We start from the raw sequence: 21,528 nt of genomic DNA on the forward strand, positions 1-21,528 counted from the left end.
AAGGGGGCTGTAATTAGAGTCAATCAACATTGTTCTGTGGAAAAAAGGCCTTGTCACACAAAATTTAATTTGTTCTTTGACAAGGTTGCAAGATTGGATGATGAAGGTATCTCTGAAACTGTCATATTCTTAGAATGAGATATTGATACAACCAGCCCTGCCTTGGGTTTTGGGACAGAACTGATTGTGCTTTGTATTTCCCCAAGCTATATTTTTTCATAATCTATTATGTTAGAGTTCTTTGAAGTGTTTCAAATAGAATTGCCTCGAAATTTCATTAAACATCTGAAACAATCATCAATATGATATACGGACAAAGAAGTAACTAGCAAATCCTAAAAGATCATAGAATCATAGGATGGCCTGGGTTGAAAAGGACCATAATGATCATCTAGTTTCAACCCCCCTGCTGAGTGCAGGGTCGCCAGCCACTAGACCAGGCTGCCCAGAGCCACGTCCAGCCTGGCCTTGAATGCCTCCAGGGATGGGATATCCATTACCTCCTTGGGCAACCAGTTCCAGTGCGTCACCACCCTCGAAGTGAAAAACTTCCTCCTAATATCTAACCTAAACCTCCCCTGTCTCAGTTTAAAACCATTCCCCCTTGTCCTATCACTATCCACGCTCAAACAATCATTCCCTCTCCTGTTTATACGGTCCCTTCAAGTATTGGAAGGCCACAGTGAGGTCTCCTCAGAGTCTTCTCTTCTCTAAGCTAAACAAACCCAGTTCCCTCAACCTTTCTTCATAGGAGAGGTTATCCAGCCCTCTGATGATCATAGTAGCCCTCCTCTGGACCAACTCAAACTGCTCCACGTCTTTCTTGTGCTAGGGGCCCCAGGCCTAGACAATAGAAAATCATCAGCAAAGATGTAACTCTTAAGTAGGTGCTCTGGAAGTGATTTTGCCTTGGGGCTACATTGTCATACATATTTCATCAAGGGGTAGCAGGGAAGTATGAAGTCATTTTTGAGTGTGGATGAATCATTTGGTTATCTGGCCTATACAAATGGCTTCAAGATTCCCAGCAGCAAAATGGTATGTTGTATCATGGAAAACAAGATTCTGAAAAAAGGGTTTAGAAATCAGGAAACAAATTAAAGTAACTGCTTGATAAAGAGATCTGATTATGGGAAGTTTCTTTAAGGATGGGTTTTGCAAATGCCTTTGGAATTGCATGGGTTACATCTGAAAGCAATGTGAAAAGAACAAACTTCTTGAAATCCTTTTCTGTGATTCTTGGCTTCTGTAAACAGAATAGAGATCAGAAAACACGAAATGATTTTGCAGTTTGTAAGCTTAGAGTTTCTATTATGGTGAAATTAAGCCTGTGTTTTGTACAGAAAATGGATTTGTGTGTGCAACAGAGTCCCAAACTAAACCTATCTTACCTGCAGATTCAGATCACACAGCAAAATGTTTTACGGAGTCATAACATCAAGTCCCAGAAACAATAAGGAAGTCCTATCTATAGGAGACAATCTCAGAGAAGTATTTTATACTGTTAAAGTACAGAAGCAAGTGTACACTGGAAATGTCTTTAATCTGGAAAAGTATATCAAGCCAGATGTGGTCAAGTGAGAAGTAAAGGATAATATTTGCTTAAGCTTTGAAGTTAATTAATCACATAATGAACTGCCTAGAGATGTGGTGATCTCCTTACTTCTTGAGGCCTTCAAATCAAATTATGAGGCTGATACTGACTTATTGAGCAATACAAAGACCTCTGGCATACCTCTGAGCGAGAAGACTTGGCTAGTACACCCTTCTGGCCATAAATATGGACCTCATACAACTCTTTTTAGTATAAGTTCCCAGCATCGATTCACTTGTGTTTCACAGGCAGATCCCTCAGCCTCTGTGCATTCCAAAGCTCTTTGGGTCAAGGAGAGGAGGGCATGAAGAAAGCCAGAGCATGATGCTTAATGGCAAAGGCAGTGCAATGTGTATGGCATTGATTTCTAGATGTCATCTCGTGAAGAATTTGATCTTTAAGTTGCACAAAGCGCTTGAATGCTTTGAGGCAACCAGTAGAACTGGCAGAGAAATGCTCTTTTTTTTTTTTTTTTTTTTTTTGGATGTAGTCAAACTTTTGAAATGCCAAAAAATAGTTTGGATTAAAGTGAGGGAAATCTGAATATCTTTTCTCACTCCTGAAAACTCTATCTGCTCTGGATATGTTTTGTGGAGAAAATAAGATATTTCTCATGAAAATTCATTCTAAGTCCATAGTAGAAGAACTACGAGCATAATCTTTCAAATATCCTAAGAAAGTAGTGATTTATTTTAGAAATATAGCAAAATAAGACATTACTTTCTCTCCATATGTGTGTATGCGTGTGTAAAGGAAGGCACGCATATATATATTTTATATGCAAACTATGTATTCATATCCAAAACACATGCTCTGTGAGACTGTGTAGACTTTCTCTGGCTTCCTGTAAGGTTCCCGAGGCTTTAGGATGTGTTCAGCAGGTGGAAAAAATAAGCCAGAAAAACTCAGCTCTATCACTGCGCACTTGAGAGCAGCGCAGCCTCTTAGTAGCAATGTTAAATGCAGTACAGACAGCTACATTGTAATTGCTTCTGTTGAGAGAGAGAGCATTATTTCATCTGGAAGCTTTTGGTTTATGGCTACACTCACTTACAGTAAATCATTCGTTTGCCTTGGGATGAGCTACAGCAAGCAGCAGGAGCCTTCAGATAGCAGGGAGCTCAAGTAAGGTTGTGTTTGGCACCATCCAATGGCATACAGTCCTGTGGGTCTTTATTCATTTCAGTTGTGAATGCCATGGCAAGATAAATTCAGCTTCATTCATTCCTGTGATGGGAATGGTATTTCACCATGCTGTTACCTACTCTCGTGGAGCCCCACGTGTGCTCAGAAAGGCAGCAGATACTACAGCAATTTTAAGATTCACCTTCTGAAAACATCATTTTGAAGCAAAATCACCCATGCTCAAAATGAAAAGCTCCACCATGAATGTGGAAAGAGCTGGAAACTAACATTTCTTTTTTCATGACCTGACCCCTTGCATCTGTCCATTTTGACTGACAAATAATGGGTTAATTTGGATGAAACCCAAAGATCAGAACTAATAATTGTACTGGCAAGAACATCCATGGAAACTAGTTTATTTAAGACAGTACTAAAAAACATTTGCCAAGAGGGAATTTTAAATATACTGTCCTCAAATGCATGCACTGGGAAATCTGGATGCCATTCAACCACATAATGAACAGATACGTATTGTTTCCTTTAAGTGAACAGTCACAGCAATGAAATTTTGATTGCACAGTATTCTCAAAGTGGTTATAAAGCGATCTACTAAGCAGAAGCAATTCACAGGAATAAATCTAAGAAAACAGCACACTGATCCTAAGGATGAGAAGAAAAATTGAAAAAAAAAATTGCCATGAGATATGCAGATGAATGTTGCTTAAGTAAAAACAATGAATACACCGAAGTCAGAGCAAGCTGTTAGGCTACGCCTGACTCTCAAAACCTCACAGCCTCAAAGTGGGTCTGGGTCTGCTCTGTGAGGGGTCAGGTCCAACCTGAGGATGTCCATCGCTGGCGGCTGCTTCCTCAGCTGAGCACGGCTCCTCCCGCTCAGACACAGCTGTAGCACCAAGCACTGCCCCAGGGAAAGATGGGCAGGGAGTGAACTTAGGCTACAAAGTGCAGAAAGTGTAAAAATATTTCTTGGTGTCTCAGAGACTTCTTGTTCTTTTATTTTTATCTTTGTTCCTGCTAGCTCTGACCCTAACTTGCCTTCTTGTCTGGACAGAAAGAATTATCAGAGATTTTTCCTCCAGCTTTTCTCTACTGCATAGAAGCAGTTCTGGGCTCAGAAAAAAATCATAGCTTCATTTTCTTTAAATTCTTCCCTGTCTTTTCCTATATTTGTAGATTTTACCATCCAAAAAAAAAATGTGGTGTTCTCAGCAAGGAATTCTACAGCACTTCACCCCATTGATCCATGCCTGACAGCTCTTCTCCAATCGTCAGCTTCTTTTCCCCCACCTTCTTAGGGACTCAGAGTGGGCAAATGGCTGCTGCTCATTTCACTGCAGCCACAGTCATCATACAGGCCCAGCGGGGGGATACAGCAAATCTGCTCTGATTAACTAAGGTAAGCAGGGACTGTGCCATGCTTGTACCCTACAATGAGAAGATGGGCAAGATTAAGTTATATCCAAGAGAACAACCAACCATTTTTCGGAGTGCTGGCCAAAATCCTTATGTGACCTGACAAGAACGGGGGAGCATCAAAACCTCACTGCTGTTCTCTCTGTGTGTGAGGGACATTGGTTCTGACCTGCCTTTTCCAATACAAACATAGTTTTTTTGTGCGTATTATAAAAACACACACACACAAAGAACTGCTTCGCTGCCCATTCGTCCCATGCTGGGAGGGAACAATCTGAACAAACAAATGGCATATGTTAGTCACATTGCTTCATACACTGCTGGAATGTGTTCAGATACTCTGGTGCCTTCTATTAGGATCACTGTAAATTAAACTTAAATGGTTTTTAAGGACCATATTGTGACATGAAGCCAGACAAATGTGATATCTATTAGAAGAAGCATCTACTAGCCGTCATGAAGTATACATGCGCTGTGAAAACACTCATCTGGCCAAACTGAAAATGACTGAATAAGGTAATTTTGATTTTTTTATTTTTTTATTTTTGTAGTGCTATTCACATTATTTGAGTAACCATAACTGCAAAGTGGCTTTTTTACAGATACTGTGCATCCTACTCTTGCACAAATGGCAGATGTAATATTTTTAAGTGGCGTCACTGAAGCTAGGCAGACAAATGACAGTGGACAAAATTGAGTGGAAATGTCTCAGATTGGTCAAAATCTGCAAACATCTTTGTGAGAAAAAAAGTCCACAATTTCAAATTTTTTTTTCCTTTTGAAGGCTTTGTGTACCTATTTATTTCACTTTTAAGGTTAATTTTTCATTGTTCTTGCTCTTAATATTTTCCCTGAATATTTTACACAATAGTTAAAGGGCATTCTTCAAGGATATCAGTAGCATCATCCATCCTTTCATTTCAAAACTCTCCAGCATTGTGGCATTGTGGCATTTTGCAGATCTGTCAATCTTTTTAGGGGGGATTAGGAACAGGACCAGAGTTTTTACAGCCGATTTCCTCACAAGTCCCAGTGGTTTAACGACTGTAATCCTTTCTCAAACCAGAAGGTGGCAAGCACTCGTAAAGTATGAGCTGCACCAAGACAAGACCGTCTGCTTTCCGATAAATCTCAGCCACCATTGTCATCTGCTCAGCGTTCAGCCTTGGGTTTTCCAGCCAGAGATCTCTGTTTAGCAGCGTCCAGTAAATCACAGCAGGACAGGGCTAAAAGGGGAAACATGGAAGGAATTGAAGCATTTCTTCCGTTATCATTTTAAAAAAAGAAATCTCTGAGACAAATGTAGAAAATAATTGTGCAGAAAAGAAAGCTGACCGGAAAAATGAAATTTCCGCTGGCAAAGGGAGGGCTCCATGGGGATGGGCTCACTGCCAGGACTGACAGAAACACGGGGCACCTGGAGTGAGCCCTGGACAGCCACTGCCCCATGCAAATGGCCATTAGTCTGCAACACGTGGTGTAATGATTTGCGTGGATTTTCCCAGAAGGAAACTAGACCCAAGCCTTAGTTATTGTTTTTCAGCAGTGCCTAAGCTGTGCAATTTTCTGCTAATCTACCAGTCCTAGGAAATGGAGTAATTTGTGTGTGCAAATAACAGTAGAAAGCTAATGTGTTCTGGGTGTGTTAGTAGGAATTTACTTCCTTTCTTTCCAAGAATATTTCAATCTGTAACTTATTCAGGGGAAGAGATCCCCCAGGTCATTCTACACAGGGGGAAACTGAAAGGTGAATTAATACAACCTCCAGATAAATGCCTTACAACAAAACAATATGCCCTCCCCTTTTGAAATGTTTACACTGCTAATTAATTTTAGTACTTGGGCTAAAGACTTCACCTTAGTTGGATTCTTTCTATGACAGCCTATGTTTTATAATACAGTGTTAATCAATAGGTGGAGAAGAAGGTTTTCAAGCAAAGGACTAAATTTCTGAGCTTTTTTTTCAGAAGGCCTCAAAGCACCAGGAGGACAACGCAGCCTTCACTGCCCATGAGAGCTGACAAGTGCTGATGACTTGAAAGCAGTGACAGTACAGTCCTCCCTGACATTAATCTGGGGCTGGGAGTGAGAGCTGTTCCTGCCTCCCCGTGTCCTCCATTATCCACTGTGTGAGTGAGTGCAGTGCTGACAATCCATGCTCACCCACACCAGCCCACTCCAGGCAGCCAGCAGGAAGGTGATCTTGGCCCCTTGCATTTCTGCATGCAAGTATGAGAGAAACAGAATGGAAGGACATGTCGGGGAACAAGGAGGGCAATGCCTCTGTCCTCAGGGCATTGTCTTTCAGGGCTTCCTTCTGGGGAAGAAGCTTGTTGGGAGTTTTCTGCTTTGAGGAGATATTGCAGTAAAGGTGTTGATTTAATCACAGAAGGCTCTGAGGAAGGACATTGATTATGTATGCATTCAATTTATATTGAGAATCCACATAAAACTGACATACCATAGAATCATAGAATGATTTGGGTTCACATCATCTAGTTCCAACCCCCTGCTATAGGCAGGGACACCTCCCTCTAGACCAGGTTGCTCAAAGCCCCATCCAGGGAGGGGGCATTCACAACCATACTGGGCAACCTGTTCCAGTGTCTCACCACCACTATCTCTAAGTGGTTTCAATGTGTCCATCCTGCACTTCTAATCACCAAACCTGCATCCAGGATCACAACCTGCCCCATCTTGCAGGCACACTTAGAATCATAGAATCTTGAAAGTCTGAAAAGACCACTAAGACCATCTAGTCTAACTGCCAACCCACCACCACCACGCCCACTAACCATGTCCCTCAGTACTTCACAGGAAGCATCCCACTGCAGATGGCTTCATAGTCCTTCAGCTCACAGCTTTACCACGGGACTGGCTTTGCTCTGGGACAGAATAATCACAGAATATTTCACCTCTTGTCCTCTGGTTACCTCTCCTCAGGCTGCCAGCCCGGCACTGTTTGCACTTGTGACTCTGAGCTCAGTGGTGAAAAGCCCTGTGTTTACTGAGCCTGTGGGCTAAGGGAGCTCAGAGTGCAAAATTCTGCTGCTCTCTGCAAACTTCACACCAGCCGACTGAGCTGTAACCAATCCACCCACAGCAGGAGGAACAGAGTAGGGGAACAGCTGAGATAGCACCAAGAGATACACTGCGGTCACAGAGGAAAGCTGTGATGAGTACAGAGGAAGTGTGAAGCAAATAGATTTTAATTAGAATATCATTCAGCCCTTTGGATACTTGCTGGGTGCAAAGCCAGATTTAATAAGGCATTGCCTTGCCAGTCATCATGTACATTAAAGATGGGACAGAATGAAGAACAAAAATCCTAAGGGAATTCTAAACAGAGAGACATAAATAGGAGTTTAAAGGGTGAGTTGTATCATTTGCCCTGCTTACAGGTACCTACTCAGGCAGCAAAATGTTATTGCCCACTCAAGCCAGCTTCTGCTTAATTCTGCCAACTGGCAGAATGATTATTATCCCACTTTTAATAGGCATCACTGCAGACCAGGACTGCTAAGTGGGTGCCTTCTTCTGGATTGGACTCAAAGTAAGCACAGACCAAAGTACAGAAGTAATCAAAACAAGTTGTTATTGAATAGGATTTGCAAGAGAGGATTCTTGCAAGCAAAAGGCTGAGGCTTAAAAGTGAAAGCTGCAATGGCTTTCTGACTTTTTAAGAGAAAAACATGGCCTCATCTTTTCTCCTGATACACACTGGTACCCTTTCTGCTCCTCCACACCTGCAGAAATGGATGGATCCTCAAAGTCTGCTCCTTTTTTGTTGGAAGAGCTGAGCTTAGGATTCCTCAGGTGCCAGCCAGAGCATATCTTGCCTAGCAAAGGAGACCACCTTGTGCCTCTGATGGAAGGTTCGGGGGCAGGTTTTGCCCTGGAGAACTTATCTACAGCACAGAGACCTTCCTATGTAGACAGACAAATCAGAAGCCATGCACCAAATACTGGTTCAGGGGATCTCAACAAGTTATCTCCGATGAATATGAAATTCACCTAAAAAATGGATTTCCAGAAGAACTGACAAGTTGGCTGCCGTGTCACGTGGAGGTTTTTGCAGGTGGGTAAGTGCCAAGAAGGGACAACCAAAAGGGACACAGACAATTCTTATGTCAGTGTTCTCAAACTGCAACCTTTCTGTTTTGTTTCTTTGCCTTCTAAATGTTATCTTTACCTCATTAAAATTAAAGTAGATTTTAATATTAAAGAAGCTGTTAAATAATGTGAAAACAGAATAAGTTCACCCAGATTAAAAATGTATATATGTGTCCTTTTTTTTCTTTGCTCCATTTCTCCAGATTCTTCCAGGTCAACTCAAACAAAATCCTTCCCCTACCTCTCGTCTGTCCATTACCAGACCACGATTTATTCAGCTCAAAGCCTATGCTTAAAGGTGTATCTGAAGCTTTTTCCAACTGCTAGTATCACAGTGCTGACACTGTGCTGCAACTTTCCTGTGACTGTGCACTGTGACCCTCATGCTTTCAAACATCCTGCACCTCAGACTTCCAAAGAATAAAGAAATAGCTGTGGTTAGTTTGCTAGGTCAAAAGCAGTCCAGCTGAAAACAGACTCTTACGTTCCCCCTAGCTATGCCTGCAACTGAAAACAGGGGATTTTCTTTTCAAGTTTTATCAGCTTTCCAACTCTTTCAAGGAAGAGATTGAAAGGGTAAAGAAAGGAGAGAGGGATATAAATCTTATTGTGCATACAGCTGTGGTGGGGAGCAAGTGCAGAGAAAATTCGCACTGCAGTCAGTGTGCCCTCCTGCAGCCCAGGCTGAAGCAGCCCCTGTGACTGCTGTGCTGTTGGCGGGTATTCAGTGGATCGCAGCTGAAGATGCTCATGTGAACCCGTGGGAATCCATTCTGCCAAGTTCCTTGTAGCTCTGCTCGGTTCGGTCTCATTTTTATTTAATGCTCTTCTCTCCCCTACTGTGGTTTGGTGCAGCTCGTCTCTGCAGCTTGCGTGGAGATGCAGGGGTGAGAAGTATAGCAGATTTAAGAGAACAGAAAATCTCTCCACCTCTCTGTCATCTTGCTCAGATGTGAGATTCAGACAGGGAAGAATGGAAGACTCACTCAAAGGCGGCCTGGAAGTCTGCTGAGAAAGGATGTTCTGCAGCAGAGGAGGTGATCCCCACTCAGTCCCAGCTCTTGCCCCCAGAGAAGGTACAGACTGAGAACTATCAAGTTTCCAAAGTCCAGTGAAATCCTGAAGTACAAGGCAGCAGTGTGTCTGTCAGAGAATTTTTCAGAACAAAGAGGCCACAGGTAATGGTTTACCCAGACTCTAAGATGCTTCAGAGTTTGCATTTTCCCTCAGCTGTCTGTCACTGTTTGGAAATTGTGCAATCATTTATTGCAATACTCATTCACCATCCATACAGCTGCTGAGGCAGAATCAATACTGCACCGAGTTCTCATTAACTTCTGGGTGAGAAGTGCATGCTCCTGGCTCTGCAACAAAAATGGCTGTTGTTTCCCCCCCTCCGCAGATGTCCCTATTTGTCACCGCATTTGCAAACATGACCCTGGAAGTCAGACTCCATTATAGCAACAACCACCAGTCCAGAGGGTAATTAACCAAAAAGTTTTTCATTTTTTCTTCAGCACCAAACAAGCAAACAGCAACAAAATGCATCTTGGCAAGGTAATTGAAAGAAACTCATCACTTTTAATGAAAGTTGGAGTAACTGTATTCTAAGCAAGTTAATTATATCACTGTATTATTGCCGCCTGACAGATGAATTTAATTTGCAGTCAGTGGGGAGGTAACCCAAACTAGAAGCTCATTGCAAAGATTTCATTGATTTTTAATGGGCTTTGGATTGGATCTTTGAGTAGGTTTGCCTTTATGTTTCTATAATACTGATCCGTGTAAAAATAGACAGTATAATTCTACACTTAGGGCAATTTTTTCACACAGAACTTCTTAATGATCAGCAGTGATCACATTAATAATGTAAAGTGAACTAGATTCCCTTCTGACAAAATATTCCAAGTAAAAAAATATTCTAAAATATGACAAACTATTCCAAACATCCAACGTATAGTTACTAGCATTATGTCTGCCTGAGTGTAGTAATCACTTGTTGAAACGGGTGTTCCTATAAAAAGGATGTTGTTTTCTTGCTTGAAACATTGCTACTTTGATATTCTCATTTTCAGAATGTCATTTTTTTCATTATTTTTTGCACATAAAAGTCTTTATAAAAGCTGTATCACACAGTAACTGAGAGTAGCATCTTCACTTTTAAGTGCTACTTTTCACTTTTGAGGTAACACTCTCTCCTTTGGCGTTACAAATGAAGACACTACCTTCAAAAGAAAGTAAATTGTCATTCATTTCCTGTCTATTTTTAAGCTTTATTAAGGAATTGTTCTACAATTAAATAAAGTAGGAAAAGTTTCACTTTATTTCCGTAAGGCAAAAATACTACTTTATACGAGGAAAACTTGAAAGGGGACCTTTTCCTACGAAAATCTCTTTGGGAAAATGCTCCTCCTCTGCAGGGTATTTGATGCAGCTCTTTTCTTCTTCTTTGTAAGACATTGAACCAAAACTCTTCCCAATTGAATGATGGATGCAATGCGTTCACTGGCTTCGCTTCATGATCCACATGATAGCTGCAGTCTATGTGCTGTCTTGAGACAGTTAGATCAGTTAGATCCACCTGTGCCCTTCTGGACAGATTTTCAGTTCTGCAGCTGCTCAGTAAGACCTAAGCTGCTTTCCAATTAAATCAGTGCTGTTTAATCTACAGTGTTTATACAATCCTTGCTTTGAGTCACAGATGAAATTTGTACATCTAGAGACAATCCCATCTCTTATAAAAATATGCAAAGTAAGAATGAACACCAGGGACAGAATTATCCATATACAGAGACGGGATTTACAGAAGAGAGCTTCCTTGTGATGCTCAAACCAGCAAAAATGCATTTGAAAGTTTACTGTGGCTTTCTGCAATATCCAGACACGAGCCCATTCCTGCTCTGCTCCTACTTTTCCATGGCAAGTGTAGAAAGTAGAAAGTTTCTTGCTGTTGTTCATGTACTTGCTGGGAGAGTGAAAAAAAAGTGAACTTCTGCAGCCTCTGCACTAACAGAAAATAGCTTGCAGGGCTAAACACCTGGCCTAAACTCCCCAGAATTATAAATTCCAGCCTCAAAAGCATCTGACTGATCCTTCACATGTTTACAGAAAGCAATGTCAAATATCACACGGATTAAATGTTCACTCACTGAGATGTGCGCAGGCTCAGCAAGATTTGAAGTTCTCTTTTCTGCTGCTATAAAAAGCGCTACAGCCCCTCACCATTGCCCACAATGAGGGTTTGTCTTGTTGTTTCTAAATTACCTTTTCATCCCACCTGCATTGGTTCAGAGGGGCACTGAGCAAGACTCACTCCCAGCCCCAGAAGTGGCTGCATTGCAGTCACTGGTATTGAAGCATTGAGCACACAGCTGCAAGGCATTGCCTCTCACTAGAATTTCTAGTCCTTTTACACTTCAATTTCATGTTTCTGTTTTATACTGAAGAGATTCAGAATTGAATCCTCTTATCAGCCCAAGGCTTTGGCTCAGAGACTGAGGAGTGTCTGCTCCCTGATGCTAGATCTGCTGTAAGGGAAGGCTCAAGAGAATAAATATTTCAGGAAGGTGAGAAACTCCAAGGCAAACTTGTCTGTAAAGTAGCAGCCAGCAAAAGGTGAAACGTTAGGAGACAAGAGTAGCTCCAACTCAGCGAAAGAAAATCCCAGTTGTTACCAGGAAGGCTCATTCAGGCTCTGTGACAGGAGGAGCTGGTAAGCCCTCAGCTCACAGGCATGTTCCTTAGCCTATGGGCTCTGGAGTACTGGGCGGGCAAGTCATTGGTGTCTTAGTGATCACTGAATTCACCCTGACCTGGGTAATTTCACAGGATTTCAACATATTTATGGAGATGCAGTGTAGTGTACACACAAAGAAGAAGGATGTAGGTTTGATGAGTGGTCTGGAAAAGAGATGAATCAGGGGAGGGAGGTGTTGTACAATGGAAGTCTACTAAATCTTGTGTGGTGTGGGAATGTCTTATTTCTGGCAAAAAAAAAAACCAACTAAGAGACATTTATAATTTCTTCACAGAGGTAGGTTTAAAACAAAGAAAAGTACATACTTCACACAATGCGGAGTTATGATCTCCTTGCTGCAGAATATGTGCTTAGTGGGCTGATGTTTACGGCTTCAGAAAAGAACTGGACAAATGCATCATAGAAACATCCCTTGAGAGCTATGGTCATCACCAACTCCACAAATATACAAACCCAAAGCAACTGATGGTTGAGAAAGTAGCCTTCCCTAGATTAAGAAAATATTATGATACATTTTCTTTGTTATACTCTTCCATAGAAAAAACATCCTTTGTGGGGGGAATGTTGGCCTGTTACATCCCAAGTTGACCCCACATTGCAAATTTGAAATTCAAAGATAAATTTACTTCTATAAAACAAGTTGTAAAACTAGGTCCTCAGAAAATGTGGCCTTAATTGATAGTCATGAGATTAGTTTGCTCAAATCCAATAGATCCGTTTTCAGTGATGGTCATTATTTTCAAATAACAAATGTTTTGTGATAGCCATTTAATGCCTTTTCTTTTACTGCGTGGATATTTGCTTAATGTACCAAATTGCAACAAATTTAAGCTGCCAAAAAGTGAATTTATAAGGCTGCTTAATGTATTCAGTGTATTAACATTTGCCAGGGAAATAGCACACTGTAGGCAAAGAAAACAAGACAGCATATTTTCTTTATAATGGAAATGTGCTTTATCATTTGCAAGGAAATTCAGTACAGAAAGGAGTCAAAGTCTAACTTAAGGTTCAGTCTTGCTCAGGTGATCTCAGACAGGCAGATAACTTGCCCTGAGACAAGAGTTAGCCTACTAACCTGACACTCAATTCAAGAACTGATTCCAAGCCCAGTCCTTTATCAGCTTCCTTTGTCATAAGATTCATCCTTTGCAGAAGATATTTGCAATTTCTGCTTGCAGGAATAATGAAAAATATGAAAAATTGTCCCAGTCCAGGAGAGCACTCCCAGATTCACTGGGAGTCAGGGACATGTTACCGTATTATAATACCTAAAAGGAATTGAATGCAATGCTTAGAAGTCATCTATGCTCTTAAGAGGTTGTACAGAGTACCTGCAGAGATAATAAGCACAATGTCTTACACAGAAATTATGAAGCCAACCCCCTAACTATTTTCATGCAAATTAAAAACTGCTTGTTTAGATCACACGAAAGTCTCCAGATAAAAATGTTCCACAGTATCTGTGGCTCAGCAAATTTCCAGCTTGGATCCACATCAGAGTTCAGCCACAATGATTGTTTTTTTTTCATTTTGCCTGAGAACGATCCTGGTTCATGTTGAAATCTTAAGAATATTTTGAGTATAGGAGTCTTGAGTATTGAGTATAGAGTATAAGGTGGGAAATCACTAGTTGACCTGCTGCCCAAGGAACTGTAATGTGGAATCAGTGCCTGCACCAGAGACTTGCTTGCCTCAGTAGGGATAGCTACATCCCGTGGTAGAATGGGTGCACAGTTTGTGGATAACCAACAAGAAGCAGGTTCCCAAAGGGGGATGCAGACAAACCACTCCACAAGTAGGATTTTCAGTTGCAAATCAGTGTTTGTCTCTCAAGAACTTCACTTTTATCTGTCACCATCAGCTCTTCACCATCAGCACTTCACTGTGGTGATGATGACAGCCAGTGCAGCACAGAGCTGATCAGGAAGGAAATTCTATTCCTAGTAAATGATAGCAAAATCTCTGCTAATATAAATTTCAAAGAGTTGGTGTTACACACACTTCACTCACACTCACTGTGGTGCAAATAATTGCTACACGCTGATATGAGCTGAGTCACTTCATATTACATTACCTAAGGTAGCATCGGGGTGGGAAAAGCAGCCTAACTCCATGATCCCTAAGAATACATAATCCACTTATGTACTGTGAAGGCTTAACCTCTAAGATTCAGCCCTTTCTTGTGTTTTGAAAATTAATCATTTTCTTAGATTGTAAATACACTGCTGCAGAAGCTTTATCTGATGTCTGCTGTTCACATCTATACGGATATTTGGATGCCTGATGTCCAGCCTCATGAGATTAAATACCTGTGTGGCCCGCTTCTAATGTAATGTAATAAAGAGCTTTATATTTATTTTTAGCCCTGCTAGTGCTCTCAAAACTTTACAGGGCGGCTTTAGCCCAAGAGAAAATGAGCTGCTTGTTTTCAAAGCCCTTTTCCTTTTGCTGTGTACTCTTGGGAAATCTTCTGTCACTGAAAATTATCCACCCCTATGGACAAACTCTCCATAGGCATTCACTCTCACTGACCTTTCCTGGCATGTGGGAGTCATTCCAGCCGTGCTTTATGAGCAGCAGTTCTTCATCCTTGATTTGAATTGTCCAGGGGGATTTCTGCTTTTGTAACCCTCTTCCTGCTCTTTTTTTTCTTTTGGCAAGGAGGAGATTCAAGAAGGAAACAACAACCCTAGAGCAAGGAGGTGGGGAGTTAGCCAAACCTCTGGAAGATATCATGCACAGAGGAGGACACACCAACACTCCATGTTCAGGAAAACTGAGATACTTCTGTTAGTAGTCTTGGGTCTGATTTGCATTACCATAAACCAGTACTTAAACATATGTTTAACTTTAAGGACATGGGGTGATTGTGGTCTGAAAGCAGCAAGATCGGTTTATCTGCTTATCTGCTCTGTTCTCTCTCAGGACAACCATCCCCACTTTCCAGAATCAAAACCTAAGAACACGGCTGGGAAAATGAGCCTGGGACAAAAAAAAGAGACCAACAGGCTGGAAAGGGATAAAATAAAATAAAATATGTCACCGCCTATTGTAAAAAATCATTTCTAGCTAGGAAAAACTGACTTGCAGGACTAATTTGAGAATATATTTGTCATAAGCCAGCTAAGATGAGCCAAGATTTTTAAATCAGTCCATCCCTGCTTCCTTTGGCTGTTAGCAAGGAAAAAGAAACTTGGTGTGCAGCAGGAAGACTGATGCTGAGCTAATCGAATGTGCGTGCAGAGGGAGCAGCAGATGACAAGGACAGGATTGGCAGGATGTCGCCAGATTGTTTGATTAGCAATGGGATGGCTCAAGTGCTCCCTGTCCTACCAGGGACTTGGCACAGATGCTGACACGTGACTCAGTCCTCAAGCAGTTCTTCTCTGCAGCACTGTTTGAGAAAGGGCCCTGCTTCTCCAAAAACAGGAAGGGTATTAACAAAAACAAAAACAAGGATGAGAAAGAAAGGCTATGAGCCTGCGTCTATAAATGTTAGATTCTGGCTATTCTTTCTGTTAATACCATCGAAACTTCAGATGAAATGAGATGTTTGACTTGGGATAAAAATCAGATAGTCTGAAATTAAACCCAGCAAAAGTAATATGAGGGAGCATTGATGAGTGGGTATTTTCTTTCCTCTACAGTTGATATCCATGTTATTACTTTCTTTCTGTGTGTCAGTTTAGACCAGACAGCCACAAAAAATTATTATTTTTTTCCTGGGAGACAAATATGGTGGGAAAGGCAGTGACACTATCTTCTAACACCAAAGTTGCGAATCTATTCCAGTGGAGCTAAGTAAAAAATGAAGCAAACTGATTTCAGCAATATATATATAGGCATATGGAGGAAGCCCCAAACATAAAAACTAGCTATCAGCACAAAGCATGGGTAGCAATTGCCTTTGATTACTAACAGCAGGTTTTTCAGTCTACGGACAAAACATGCATGGATTATGAGCAATTTTCTGAGCCATCTAAATCAGCATATTCAGACAGAATCAAATTTTTGATGCTGTGGCATCACAACCACAATCCAAATTACATTGCGCAGATGTACATGTAAATATCTTACTTGCACTAAAGGCAGGTCAGAAAAATTAGGGAATCTGACACCGCCCCTGAGATTTTTTAAGGTAGTTCAAATTATAAAATAAGTAAGTCCCGCAGAAATAAGATGGGCATTGGTGACAGTTTGTACATTCAGCACAACAAATAATCAGCTGCTATGTATTTGGATAACCCTGTTAAAGCCAACAGAACAGAAACAGTTTTTATTGTGTTATAGCTAGTCCAGAGAAATACATGAGACTTGTACATAATGATAGTACAGATATATGGAGAAACTGTAATGCAGACAGCAGGTTTATAGTGGGCTTTCATATGCCTATATACTTCTAAACTGTATGTGTAACTACATTCTTGTCAGTTCTTCAGCATTTTCATATGGATATGTTACTTCTCTCTAACGTGTCAGTTTTCTGACTAACCTGTCATAACAATCTATGACAGCATTCTCTAACAGCTTACCACTGCTTTACATGAAATGTGAGGATTTTTCTGCAGTCCCACATTGGAATCACATTCCTAAATAAGAGTGTGGGGGAAGTGTCTTGAAGTATAGATGTAAGCGCATACGTATGTGTACGTAGACAGACACACAGATCCAAAATATCTGCCTGTGAATCATTAGAATTACAATCACACAGAATGAAGCAGCACAAGGTTGGATATTTCTCCTAAGCTGCACGTTGTTTCTCAGCTTTGTGGAACACTCCTTTTGTGCCGTGACCACAAATGATGTACCATCAGTGGAGTGATACCATGTTGCTGAGAAATGAACTGCTTGTTTGAATGGACTTCGCATTCGTTTTAGAAAAGGAGTAACACTAGGTTTCAGATAGATTCATTTATTTACTTTGTGCTGTTTCCATGACTCATATTCCTTTTAATAAATCAAGCTAAAGAACATAACATCAGATCATAGAATCATAGAATTGCTTGAGTTGGAAGGAATGCTTAAAGGTCAAGGAGGTGCAAGGAGGTACAGGTTCTTGATTTGAGTCCCTCTGGAACGCTTGAAAACATAAGAATTGTTCAAAACATTGTCTTTCCAAATTAATAGGTGCTATTGTTCTGCATTGTGCACACCAACATGACATGATTCCTGGAACTTCCTGCTGATAGAACATGTTTCCGAAGATGAGAAGAGATCCCAAACTTTACATTAGCGTAGTTTAAATTCACAAGTCCATGGCCTCAGCTTGCAGGTACCTACAGATAATGATGCCCCATTCTCAGCTGCAGTTATTTGCATTATATGAGTGTGGCTGATGGGTCAGAATGGGAAAACTCATGGGGAAAAATGACAAATTACAATCTAAAAGTCAATGTTGGAGGTTTTATCTGTCCTTCTGACAACACACAGCTGTTAACTCTACTAATCATGGCTTTCTCTAAGGGTTGGCAGGGAATTCAGCATGACCAAATCTCTGAGGTGCAGCAACCTTCTGGAGCTTATAATGAACGTTTGGATGCTTATGGAAATCAAAGCTACATGCTCCTGCCCACAGAAGAGACGGGCAGTATTGCCACTGCCCTGTAGCCCCAGAAATAGAAAGGAAATCTTTGAGGGACCTAAGAGAGAGTACTACAGAGAACAAACAATCCATGTTTCCTGTAAACTTCTTCATTTTTCCTACTTCCAAATGAAAACAGTCCATGCTGTTCTGGTGTAGGGGAAAAATCTTTCCTGACACATAGCTTAACCTCAAATGCTTGAAAGAGAAAGCAAACAGGTCTCAGAAAGGCTTATCTGCATCACAGAGAGCACCAGTACCTCCTACTCCTCTCTTTTCAGTTGAAAGTTAGCTTGGATGTTTCAGAAAAAAGATGAAGAGAAAAAGAAAAACAGCTAAGCAGGAGAGTGTGAAACACATTTCTGGCCTTTACATTCGTTTTATGCTACCATCTCAAAATCCTTCCCTTGTTTCTGGGCATCCTGTGTGACCCTTGTAATCACAATGAATGTCTCTCAGGCAACATTAATCCCTGCCCAGATCCATCTCTAACAGTGATTGCATTAAAGACTTCATTGTGTCTGCAGCTGTTTAATCATTCATCACCTGGAAAATGCTACTGCTCTCCTGCTCTATGATTGTGGCCATTAGTGGTGACAAGCAAGGTCTTCCTGAAATTAAGAATGTGACAATGTGAACTGGCTTATATTCTGCCTTTTCAGACACATCCAATAATGAAAACTCCTTCACATCGGGACTGTCCAAAGCCCATTGACGTCAGTGGAGAGACCTGATCTCAGTGGGCTTTCAATCAGACTCTATAGCTAAGGCTTCCAAAGCAGCTTGGGGGATTCAGACACATATCTTTCATTAAAGTGAGGGTATATTAAAGTAAATGGAAGATATGTGTCTGAAATCCCCTAGACTGCTTTGAAAATCTAAAATACTGTGCAAGCTGTACAGCTTTCTCCATAAAAATAGCTGCCAAATCTTGCTTTGGTAAAGGCAATAGAACTGCATTAAAAGATCCACAGGAAGGCCTGGTCCTTCTCAACCTTTAGGAAAACAGAGAGAAGAATAGCCAGAGTGCTTTGGTTTTGGCTTTATACCCTTCCCACCTCAAAGACATTTGATGGAGCAATTTGTGGGAATGGCATGCCTCATAGTAGCTGAAAGAAAAGAAATGCCACTGTCTGACTACATAGATGTCACACTTATAGGGCTCATCAATCTGGGAGCAGGACTGCAACATCCCTCATGCACATTAAGGCATAAACCTATGGTAAGGCTAGCCTAGTTGCACATTTGTGTTGACAAGGCTGAGCCCAAGACAGCATCACCATCATTCCAACAGCCCCTTTCAGGACAGGTCTCGATACATATCCTTCTCCTCCCATCCAGCTTTCATGGGGACAGAGCATTCTACAGCTCAGCCCCACGTAAGAACTCCATCTATTTTCTGACCAGTGGTGAGACAAGCCTTCTTTCCTATGGCCCACAATGACAATCTACTTATTACTCAGACACAGCCTCATCTAATTACCTTATTATTTTGTGGCAGGCTAGAACAAGGTAGCACCATTAAGTCAAGTGTCTTCATTTTAGCCATCCACTGCCTTCGCACTCGATTTAGAAGGCAGTGGGTGAAGAGTATTCTCAGTCACACACATCCCATACAGCTCAGGTTGCTATGCCATTAGCTTACCTCAGTTATGTGACTACTTATAGACTTTTCTCTTCATTTCTTGCATTTTAGGACTACTAAGAATGAGTTACATTCTGCTTGAGTGACAAAGAGTAATTGTACTTTACTTGTTATTTCTTGATGGTAGAGGTACTTCATACCTCAGATTGATTCCAGATATCAGGTATCTGAAAGTTTGATGCAGCCAGCTCAGGGTTTCCAATTCTGACCTGTCTCCTGTAAACACAATCAAAACCTTATTATAAGACTCAGAACTCAGGCAAATGATAAGCCAAGTCCAGGGATCTGCCGATAGTTCATATTTTTAGTGCAGGAAGAATGGACTCAAAGGGAAAATTGGTGTACAAGAAGATGTGATAAAGCTGAGGTCCAGATAGCATTTGCTCTGCTGAGATGTTACAACCTGAGCAAGACAATCTGTGAAAGAGGTAATTGAGCATTTGAAAAGCACCTGTTAATGATGAGTAAGATAACAACCTCTATGAGCCACCTGTTAGGGCAGGTGATGAACTCTGCTTCTGGTCTGTTTCTCACTTGAGTTTTCTCCAGGGAAACTGGAAGCACACTCACATCTCCTTCTAGAGAAAGTTCATGATAACAGAGGATTTAAATAAACGGAAGATTGATTTTCATGGAAGGTGAATTATTTGTATTTCTTCTTTCTTTTATCACACAGCTGAAATGTTTTATCTAGCTTAGATTATGAGGAATGTAAACAAATGTATGTTAAATGTTAAATAAACATTTTATTTCTTTTTTTCAATTTCCTTTTCTTTCTCTTTTTCATAACTCTTATTTGGGATGAGATTACGTTCATAAGGGCTATTCATGCAGGAGCAGTAGAGGAAACAGATGCTGTAACCTTTAAATAGAAGTGCTGAAAAACAGTACAAAAGAGAGCTTGGAAATGAAATTCTTTATTATTTCCATTTTTATCTGATGATTTTAAGGTATAGAAGTAGCTCATATGGAATGCATAAACATCTTCCTCCCAGTTCATAGTAGAACTAACTCTGGGTACTACCCAATCACAGTGGCATTCCTATTAAACCACTGGTATCAGCATGCTCCAGGATGAGAACTGAGTGCTCACGTGCAGCCCTATAAAGGGACACCCAAAAGCAGAGATGTGCATCCTGTGCCTGCAATGACATGGCTAGAAGATCTGCACTAGACTGGCTCCATCCAGAAACTGAGTCAGGGAAGCAACAAGGAGCCAATGAGTCTGGAAGGAATTGGCACTCATCAGGGCCTTGGAAACCTCACCTCTTGCAGAAGGAGACAGTAGTCCCTATTCAGCAGCCACATGAGGAGCTGAGGGTGGCATGGAAGGTGAGGAATTGGACCCATGAGAAAAGCAACCATGATTGCAACGTAGATAATTGATTGTAACTATATGATGACTGAATATATTGACCAATACATACAGCATTAAGTTATCTGTAATATCTCACATCACCAGCTGCAATAGCAATACAAAGGTATGGGCACTGGTGTAAATGGCTCATGTGGGCTCATGTAGGACAGCATGCAATTTCATTTTCATAGGTTAGAGGAAAGATGGAGTTAAACTGTAGCAGATATAGGAATCACATCAGAGAAATCTGCAGGAGACCAGCTTGCTCTCAGCCCTGTGAAATAAATAATGTGGCGCAAAACTGGAGGGAAATTAAAGAACCTACCAGAAGACTAGAAATGAGATGATCTTGGACCCCCATAATCTTCCAACAAGGAGAAGAGTAATAGGTTTATTATTCAGTATGTTGTTTCCCTCTTTTGAATTTATAAGCATCACTCAAGTATTTAAAATTAAAAATAATTCCCAAGTCTTTTCTTTCTCATACCAAGACCAAGCTTGGCCATTTCAGTTCCACATACCAAGACTAGAAACAGAACATTTTGAGGTTTCGCACTAGTCTTTGTTTTGAAGCACACAGCTTATTTGGCTCTGGTTGATAGTTTCAGCCAGCATCAGCTAGTTCCTATACGCCCTTCATGCTGTCCAAGCTTGTTCACCACCCCACGAGCAGATGACGACATCTCTGCACTCTGCTTGCAATTAAAATTATCCCACCACTATGTCATGCTGAAACCTGAAGAGAAAAAGCTGCATCTCTCCCCACACAACAGAGCCACAGCTGCAGAATCCCAGTGGCGGAGAGCAATGCCAGCCCACTTGCATCACCAGGCCATTACGCATTGTTACCGTACATCAGCGAGTGGCAATGTCACCCCCACACATGAAAAAATAATGGCCTAACAGATGTGAAGTCATCACA

General features: G+C 41.1%; 1 long non-coding RNA gene across 2 annotated transcripts; it reads left to right on the top strand.

The window, feature by feature from the left end:
* LOC110400217 lies at positions 747–20,012 on the top strand. Of its 2 annotated transcripts, none has more exons than XR_002439707.1 (2): positions 747–8,231; positions 8,470–20,012. It is a non-coding gene; the product is annotated as an uncharacterized LOC110400217 (long non-coding RNA). The 2 variants fall into 2 exon arrangements; XR_002439708.1 differs by having other exon boundaries at positions 9,217–20,012.

The sequence above is a fragment of the Numida meleagris genome, chromosome 5 (assembly GCF_002078875.1).
Source record: "Numida meleagris isolate 19003 breed g44 Domestic line chromosome 5, NumMel1.0, whole genome shotgun sequence".
Taxonomy (NCBI): domain Eukaryota; kingdom Metazoa; phylum Chordata; class Aves; order Galliformes; family Numididae; genus Numida; species Numida meleagris.